The sequence below is a fragment of the Microcebus murinus genome, chromosome 12 (genome assembly GCF_040939455.1).
Source record: "Microcebus murinus isolate Inina chromosome 12, M.murinus_Inina_mat1.0, whole genome shotgun sequence".
Classification (NCBI taxonomy): domain Eukaryota; kingdom Metazoa; phylum Chordata; class Mammalia; order Primates; family Cheirogaleidae; genus Microcebus; species Microcebus murinus.
In genome coordinates this window covers 68,460,314-68,469,953 of record NC_134115.1, presented here as the reverse complement: position 1 = coordinate 68,469,953, position 9,640 = coordinate 68,460,314, and the positions used below count along the sequence as shown (strand labels likewise).

At 38.9% G+C, this 9,640-nt stretch overlaps 1 pseudogene; it reads right to left on the bottom strand.

Annotated features, from left to right (window-relative positions):
* Positions 1-8,176: 8,176 nt before the first annotated feature.
* Positions 8,177-8,614, bottom strand: LOC105855707 (large ribosomal subunit protein uL13 pseudogene; annotated as a pseudogene).
* Between the last annotated feature and the right edge of the window lie 1,026 nt (positions 8,615-9,640).

The window sequence follows — 9,640 nt, the reverse complement described above, 5'->3', positions numbered from 1 at the left end:
AGAGCCAATTATACGAGAGAGATGTCAGTTCTGTGGTACAAGAGACAAAGAGACCCAGGTCTAAAACAAGGTCCCCTAAAGGATCCACAATCACTTCCCATTTGCTTGAGCTGAATCTCGTAGGGTGTGTGGGAAATGGTCTCTTTAGGAAGGAGACTGACCTGCCAAATCTTGCCACTGGAGGTGTGAATGTAAATCCACAGGGCCAATAGTCAGGAGCAGTAGGAGGGAAAAGAGAAGACTGAGAGACATCAGTATTGGAGAGAGGAGAGTCAGAGAGAAACTGATTCGACCCAACGACTGATGCCTGAGTAGGGTTATGAGACTGTCACTTCAGCTCGCCTGCTCTGGATAAGCTCAGAGCTGCTGTGCAATAGGCTGATTGGTGTCTAATTATCCTCGAGGCCTGTTGAATTGGTTTCCTGTGCTTTTCTATTCCCCATCTATCTCTCCAATAAATGCTAATCACCTCTCGAGTGTGGTGTGGGTTTCTTGCAACATGAAAAAAAAATTACTAACACACCATAATAAAAGGTTTAGATTTTATCATGTAAAAAAATGGGTAGCTGGGACAGATACTAATGTTTTCCTAAAAGCAGTCATTTTTCTTTGCTGCACCTTTGTAGCCACCTAATTCTTTCTTTACTGACATAACCCACCTCCCACTGTGGAGACTGGACTTCACAGACACTCATTGTCCCAGACTGAGTTGCAGCTGGTCTATGGCTCAGATCTGTCCTATGAGACATAAGCGAAAGTTTCTGAAGGACTTCTGGGAAAGATTTTCCTCTGTGATGAAAAGGGAGAGACACAACCTTCTCAATTCCCTCATGCTTTTGTCAGGGCTTGAAAATGTGATTTCAGGAGCCATGGCAGCCATCTTGTGTCCAAAGGTAGAAAACCAAAAGAATTTCAGAAAAACCAACACAGGTCTCTGACATCACTAACTGCCAACTAACCAACGTCCAAATTGGTTAGCTACTTATCTATCATATTTGCAAGAAGGTAATTATCTTTATTCTTCAAGACATTTTTACTCTGAAAGAAACTTTACTGATGTGTAAGATATATTGACAGGTTTCAGTCAAGAGGTAGAGATGACCAGTTTTGTGTTTTATAAAGATTTATAATAGTTGAAATATAAAGTATGTTTTTGAATGGGGCAGTGAGAGACAGAAGGTGGGGCGATCACTAAGGAAACTTTTGTATCAATCAGGGCGAAAGTAATAAAGTAATAAAGACTGGAGCACACATTGAAACCTCCCTTGTACTAAGCCAGTGATCTACAAACATCAGTTATTCTGATATCATCTGTAAGTTATTTACTCAGTGATTTTCATCTTTGAATGACTTCCTTTTTATAAAAAGGAAGTTGTCTATCATAATTTTTACTGGGTAGATATTCTTTCAAATACACATTAAATAAGTAAGGATTTGTCTCCACTTTTGATGATGGCAAACTAGCATTTAGAGACTAATGCTCCTGATGAGAATAAATAGGAACCTGGATACAGATGTTTAAATATCATCTGTCCGAAAGCTCTGGTGAGCTACTAAGGCAGCCAGTACTTGAGGGTCCAGGATCTTAAAGGAAAGAGAACACAGAGATATTCTGAGACCATTTTCCCCCTGATGGACTTAGCAATTCACAGGTGGCAGGTAGGAGATTGAGAAGTTGATCAGGACTTTCAGCAGTCTCACAGGTTTCATGAGACAGAAAGTCAGAGCACTGGACTTAATAAACACCATGGATTTTCAGCTGGGACCACTAAAGGGCTGGAAGTTATAAGATTAACCAGAAATAAACCAGCCCTATCAATGACTGGAACCAGCGTCAAATCAGCTTGATGTCTGATCACAATAAAGTACATTCCCAGCAGCCTAACTAACATTAGTTAATACCCTTTCTTTTTTTCTTTTTTTCTTTTTTTTTGATCCTGCAGAAGCAGAGAGATGGTGAGAAAAATAACAACAGCGATACCTACCACTTAGTAAGAATTTGCTGTGTGCCAGATTCTTACTGCTACACTATGAGAGAGATCCTATCATAATCCTAGTTATCTATGCAGAAAACTGAGTCTCAGTGAGTTAAATAATTTGCCTAACGTCACAAAACTAGGACGTGATAGAAATCAGATTTGACTCATTTGCGCCTCCATAGCCTGCCTGCATTCGTTGTACCGGGAACATTTTGTCTGGCCGGTGTCTGGCTGGCCGTGTGCTACAGGCAGTGAGCAGTGCTGCCTTATCACAGCACAGCAGTGCCCGGGGCAGCCCGAACGCTGAGGGACCCCTGGTCAGGTCAAAGCACTTCCTGTTTTAGGGAACAGTGGTCACACTTCAGTCCCTGGGATCAGTTCATAACTCCAAGTGCCCACCTTGGTTCACTCACTTCCTGAGGTTTCCTGGTCCCTGTGGCTTTACCTCAACCACTTCATCAGTTTTTTGTTTTTTTTTCTTCTACTATGGGGCTCTGGGACCAGTGACCCTTAACCTTCAAACTTGTGCTTGCTTTTTAGCAGACAGTTCTCTTTCCTGAGTCTATCCAGTTTATTTTTCTGACATTTATTTCAATAAAATTCAATGCATTTGGTTCCATTATTCAGCCTAAGCTCTAGGCCATAGATAGCACACTGTTTTCAACTCAGATTTTTCTCTCCAATCAATTGATAGTGTCTGCCTGGAGCACAGCGGTTAGAAGAATTGGGAGGCACAGTCACTCGGAGGTAGAGCCTGCTGCACTTGATTAATGATGTCTGATGTGAGCACAGGTTGGGAAGGACAGGAGGCCGCAACTCACACATCACCTATTGGTCTCTATTGCTCTGTGCTCTGGATCCTCCTCACCTTCATCCACTGTCTGATTTTTCTTTTCAAAGGATGAAATGTGTTTGGTTTTGAAATTTCCTTCTGGTAGCAGTTCCACAAGGAGAGACGCCCCACTGATCATGTTGGGATTCTTTTAAACACTATGCTTAGAGAGGTTCAACTGCTTGATCTAACAAAGGAAATTTTTTTTCCTGAGCTGTGACTATTTTTATATGAGAAGCCTAGCAAGGTTACAAAAATGGAATCACACTTAGTTACACATTTAATGAATCTCCATCTTTATGGAAAATAATCAGGTTACACAAAACCTGGATGGTCCCTGAACACCAAGAACTTATCTTTTGCATAAAAAAAAAAAAAGATGTGTGAAAAAGGAGAAGTGACTTACATCGCTCACTTGACAGTGGCTGTAGGCACATTGAAGCAGCTTTTCCTTCTTTTTTTTTGTCTCTGGGTTGCCTTCATACAAGTTTCCCTCCCTCCCTGCCTTCAAGTTCCTTTTAACAAATTTCCCCTATGTGTTCACTTTTACTTTCTGTGCAACTTCAATTGCTTCTCTCTTGGCGAGGAGTTTCAGTCAAATTTACAACTTCTAGTCCTGGAACTTCCAGAAAAGCAGTTTAAAGTCTATGAACTTACTTCTTTTAAACCAGGAAAATGTAGTTATTCATTTACCTACACTACATGGTATCATGCATGTTAATCTATGGAAAAATGAAGAGATGTGTGAAGAGTGGGTGTCTACAAGCATACTGAGAATGAGAAAGCTTTGGAATGCTGGAACTGGAAGGAAGCATGGAGGGCATATCATTTACCCACCTTTAGGTGAGACTACAGTGAGTGAGACCTGGAGAGTCAGGCAGAATGTTGATGTCACCTGGCCAGAAAGTGGCAGGAGTGGGATTCAAGCCCAGGACCCTCCATCCAAGTCCAAGGGGCTTTCCTCTGTGTCATTCTATCTGTTATGATCTCTGACATTGTTCCCTAGAGAATATACATCACAAATATGTATTTACTTTCAGATTTATAGATAAATACTGCTCTTTGGGGATTAGATTGAGCTGTGAGTAACATTAAACAATGGTCCAAAGAACACAGAAGTTTATTGGTCTCAAATTTGAAGAAATCTGGAAGTGGCAGTAGAGGGCTTACTTGGCTGCTTCATCTAATTGGCTTTTTCATCATCTTCAGAAACCCTGGTTGCTTCCAGCTCACTGCTCCACCCACCCTAAGGACTGGTACTCATCTTCATGGGCAAAGACGGCTGCTAGAACTCCAGCCATCTCATCCACACTCTGGACCAGATACCTTTCAAGGAGGTTTCCAGAAGCGGCTACAGGTCATTGGCACCTCCACTGACACATCATCGGCAAGAATTTAGTCACAGAGCTGTGACTAGCTTTAAGGGAGTCTGAGAAACATGGTCTTTGTTCTATAGGTGCCATTTGTCCAGCTATAAATTAGGGGCTCTAGTGCTAAGGGGTGAAAGAAATAATCATTTGGGGAGGCAATTAGCAGTCTGTTTCCACACCAAAGCTAGCTCACTGCTTAAATAATATTTAATAGGTGAAATATATGCTATACCCATAGATCTTCAATTTACTGAGATTGTTTAAAGTTGATGCTGCATTTAATCCTCAGATCAAGCTAATGAGGTAGGTACTCTAACTTATCTCATTGTATAGATGAAGAAACTGGTATTTAGAGAGGCTTAAATATTTGCCCAAGGATTACCCAGAAAATAAGTGGAAAATCCTGAATCATAGCTCAAGTTTATCTAATATCAAAATTCAATGCTCTTTCGGTTTCGCCAAAGCACAGAAACTTGAGGAACTGAGACAGCTGAACTCACTGGCTACCATAGAGTGGTAGATAGTCACATTGAAGGGACTTGGCATGTCTCCATCTGCCTCACTGTCCATATGGAATTACTGGCCAACTACTTCTCCAACAGGGATTAACTATCTGGAGGGCTCTGCCACTTTCATTAGGAACTTTATTGTCCTGTTTCTCATGAGAAAATGTTCATTTATAAGCCAGGGAAGCACCTTCTTCATCTCTGATAAATGTCCAAAATGAGTGCTCTTGGTTATGAAGGAAAAGGAAAAGTAGGAAGAAATGAAAGGGATGATAATCATGTTGCTAAAGCTCTCAGCGCACGATTTTCTCCTACTTACCCTATCCCACAGAGTCTGATCAGGTCATTCCCTGGATTAAAACTCTAGTTGACTTTCTGTTTACCCACAGGATCAAGCCAAGTGTTCTCGCTGTGGCACACAAAGCCATGCACAGTACAGGTGCTGCCGACCCTGTTAGCCTCATTCTCTGCTGTTGTTGCATACTCACGTTACCTGACAATGATAATAAGTCATTGTCACTTGTGGGACTGTGATGTTTCCCTTTGGCATGTTGGCCTTGAGAAAGGGTTGGTAGAGATATTCATCGCATCCAAGTAGAACTGATCAAATGACCTCTCATAGCTACTTTCTGCTTTAAAAGTCCAGGTTTCATGTTGCTGTTTTTGCATCAAGAATATTTCTCATTGACCATGTCACTTACACTCCACTATGCTCCCTTGCAGTGGTCTGTAACTTTCAGATTACAAATCAGTTGACGCTACCTATGAAAAGTGAGTTTTTAGCATTGGCTGTAGTTTCTCATTCCTTCCTCCAACCCACAATGTACACCCCTCAAAACACACAGTAGTTTTATCTTTCGTGATAGTTAGTTCTATGTATCAACTTGGCTAGGCAGTTATTTAATTAAACATGAATCTAGGTGGTGTTGTGAAGGTATTTTACAGATATGACTAACATTCATAATCAGTTGGCTTTACGTAAAGAATAATATCCTAGATAATTTGGGTGGGATTCATTCAATCATCTGAAGTCCTTACGAACAGAACTGAGGTTTTATGGATGAAGAAATTCTACCTGTGGACTGTAGCTTCAGCTTGTGTCCAAGAGGTCTAGCCTGCACATTCTGATGGTCTATGCTGTGGATTTCAGACTTGCCAAGCCTGTCTTCAGCACTGCATAAGCCAATGTCTTGCAATAAATCCTGTAACATATATCTCCTACTGGTTCTGTTTCTCTAGTAGAACCCTAACTGATATACCTGTCTCACAAGAAGTTGTGGTACAGGTATTTTTGTTAGAATTATCTAGTTAGAAGGCTAGATAGAATCCATTACATTTTGTGGATTTGGTCTTTCAGAAGTAGTCACTCGGTTACACAGTTCAGAGAGTTCCAGACTTGGCTGTGGATGTGCTCTTTAGCACAGTGATTAGCAAAGCGTTTGCACAAAAGAAAGATGGGTTTCTCATAGTGCGTTTACTCTTAGTCTGAAAACATATGCTTTGAAACATTTTTTTATTCCTAAAATTAGCCTTCTTTTCCCTTAAATATTTTCTTCATAGTAGGGCAAATTCATTTCATGACTCACTTTCTGTTTCTCCTTCCTCGATCTAATGTCAGAAAACACTTCAATTTTCTTTCTATTTGTCAAATAAATAAGACCTTCCTCCTTTTATCCCTCTTCTGTAGCAGACATAGTTAATGGTGAACAATTAGAAACATTCCTTTTAAAGTCAGGTCCAGGCAAGAATTTCTATTATTAATGTTCTTCTATTCAGCATTGTAGTAAAGGCCCTAAATCATGAAAGAATGCAAAAAGAAGACATAGGAGCAGTGGGAGGAGGAGGAGGAGAAAATGATATTCTCATTTATTTTGAAAATACAAGGAATCTATAAACAAATAAGTAGAACAGACGAAAAGGTTTAGCAAACTTATTTGGGTAAAAGAAAAATGTAAAAATAAATCTCATTTTGATCTACCAGAAATAACCAAATATTAACTATAATATGAAAATAATATGAAATGTCAACAAGATGCTTAGAAAAAAATCTAAAAGGAAAATACATGTAAGTTCTTTATAGAGAAAATTTGAGAGTCATAAAAGAAAACAATAAGTGAAAAGCTATACCATGTACATGGATTGGATGATTCAATATCAAACATAAATAAATTCTTCAGAAATAATCTCAAAGTCCTGCTCTTCTAGTCAATATCTCACCAGGGTCGTTTTTATGTACTTGACAAAGTAACTGCAAGATTCACACAGCACACACACAGAATACCAAAAAGAGCTATTGTACATTCACATGCTCTAATAAGTAATCAAGAGAGATTCAATGAATGCTTTAGCCAGTTTCCCCCAGTGGTAACATCCTGCAAATCTATGGTACAGTATCACAAGTAGGAAACTGAAATTTTTGCAGACAAGATACTCACTATTTCCATCATCACAAGGATTCCCTCATCTTGCCCTTTTATAGCCATAACCATTTTGTAGAGACACCCCTCTTTCATTACCCCCAGCAACCAATAATCTGGTCTTGATTTCTATAATTTTGTCATTTTAGGAATGTGATATAAATGGAATCATAGAGCATATAACCTTTTGGAATTAACTTTAATCACTGAATATAATTCTCTGTAGATGCATCCAAGTTGTTCTGTGGCCCAATACTTTTTTTCTTTTTTATTGTTGAGTAGTGTTCCATGGTATGGGTGTACTGCTATTTAACCATTCACTTGTTCAAGTATATCTAAGTGGTTTCTAGTTTGGGGCTATTACAAATTAAACTGCTATGAACATTCTTATACAGGTTTTAGTGTGAACTGAAGTTCCCTTTTTTTTCTGGAATAAAGAACCAGGAATGCCAATTGCTAGATTGTACGATAGTTACCTGTTTAGTTTTTAGGAAATTGTCAGACTTTTTCAGAACTGCTGCACCATTTGACATTACTACCAGAAATGCATGAGTGATGCAGTTTCTCTGAGTGCTGAACAGTATTTGATATTTTCCCTAGTTTATATTTTAGTTATTTTGGTAGATTTGTAGTGATACTCATTGTGATTTTATTTTAAATTTTTCTTAGGGCTAATAATGTTCAACATTTATTAATGTTCTTATGAGCCATCTATATATCTTCTTTAGTGAAATGTCTTTTTATGTCTTTTGACCATTTAGTAATTGAATTGCTTGATTTTTTGCTGTTGAGTTTTGAGGGTACTTTATATATTCTAAATATTAGTCTCTTGTTGGATATGTGGTTTGGAAATATTTTCTCTTAGTCTGTTGCTTATTTTTTCATCCTCTTCATATGCTATTTTTCAGAGCAAAAGTTTTTAATTTTGATACAATTCAAGGTGTCAATTTTTGTGCATTATGCTTTTAATATCAAAGAACTCTTTGCCTAGCCCTAAGTCCAAAAGACTTTATCCTATATTTTATTCTCAAAGTTTTATAGTTTTATGTTTTGCATTTAAGTCCTGGACCAATTTTTTTTTTTTTTTTTTTTTTTGAGGAATAAAGTCTTTATTGGGCTCAGACCAGGAGTCCATGGGTCTTGAGGACCTCTGTGTATTTGTCAATTTTCTTCTCCACGTTCTTTTCGGCCTGTTTCCGTAGCCTCATGAGCTGTTTTTTCTTCCGGTAGTGGTTCTTGGCCTTCTTCCTCTTCTCCTCCAGGGTGGCTGTCACTGCCTGGTACTTCCAGCCAACCTCGTGAGCCAGATGCCCCAGGTAGGCAAACTTTCTTGTAGGCTTCAGACGCACAACCTTGAGGGCAGCAGGAACCACTATCCACTTTTTCTTGTCATAGGGTGGTGGGATCCCATCAAACACCTTGAGGCGGTCCAGGGCAGCCTGGCCTCGCTTAGTCTTGTGGGGCAGCATGCCTGCAGGGAAGGGGGATGGCAGGCCTGCTCAGTGGGGCTCAAGGGGACACCTACCCTCCCCCACCAGGGCAGGCAGGCGGTGGCCTCAGATGGTAGTGCATGTAGGTGGACCGTTTTTGAGTTAATTGTATAAGGTATGAATTTTAAGCTGAAATTTGTTTGTTTGCCTATAAATGTCCAGTTGTTCTAGCACCATTTATTGAAAATACTATTTTTCTTCATTAAATTGCTTTGATTACTTTGTAAACAATCAATTGGGTGTATCTGTGCATACCTGTTTCTGGTTCTGTATTTGGTTCCATTCATTTATGTGTCCATCCCTTCTCTAATAGCACATCATCTTAATAACTAATACTACAAAAATCACAAATCTGAAGACATCACATTACCAGACTTCAAATTATACTACAAGGCTACCATATCCAAAATAGCATGGTATTAGCACAAAAACAGAGACATAGACCAATGGAACAGAGAAGAAAACCCAGATATAAAACCATTCACATACAGCCAATTGATCTTTGACAAGGCAAACAACAATACACACTGGAGAAAAGAATCCCTATTCAATACCCTATTCCCAACGGTGCTGGGGAAATTGAATAGCCATATGCAGAAGAATGAAACAGGATCTATATCTCTCACCACTTACAAAAATTAATTCAAGATGGATAAAGGACTTAAATTTAAGGCATAAAACTATAAGAATCCTAGAAGAAAATGTTGGAAAAGCTCTTATAGACATTGGCCTAGCCAAAGAATTTATGAAGACCCCCAATGACAATCACAGCAACAGCAAAAATAAATAAATGGGACTTGATTAAATTAAAAAGCTTCTACACAGCCAAGGAAATAATTAACAGAGCAAATAACAACCTACAGAATGGAAAAAAATATTCACAAGCTAGGTATACAATAAAGGACTAATATCTAGAATCTATAAAGAACTCAAACAAATCAGTAAAGAAAAAATCAAACAGTCCCATTAAAAAGTGGGCAAAAGACATGAACAGAAGGTTTTCATAAGAAGATAGACAAATGGCCAATAAACATATGAAAAAGATG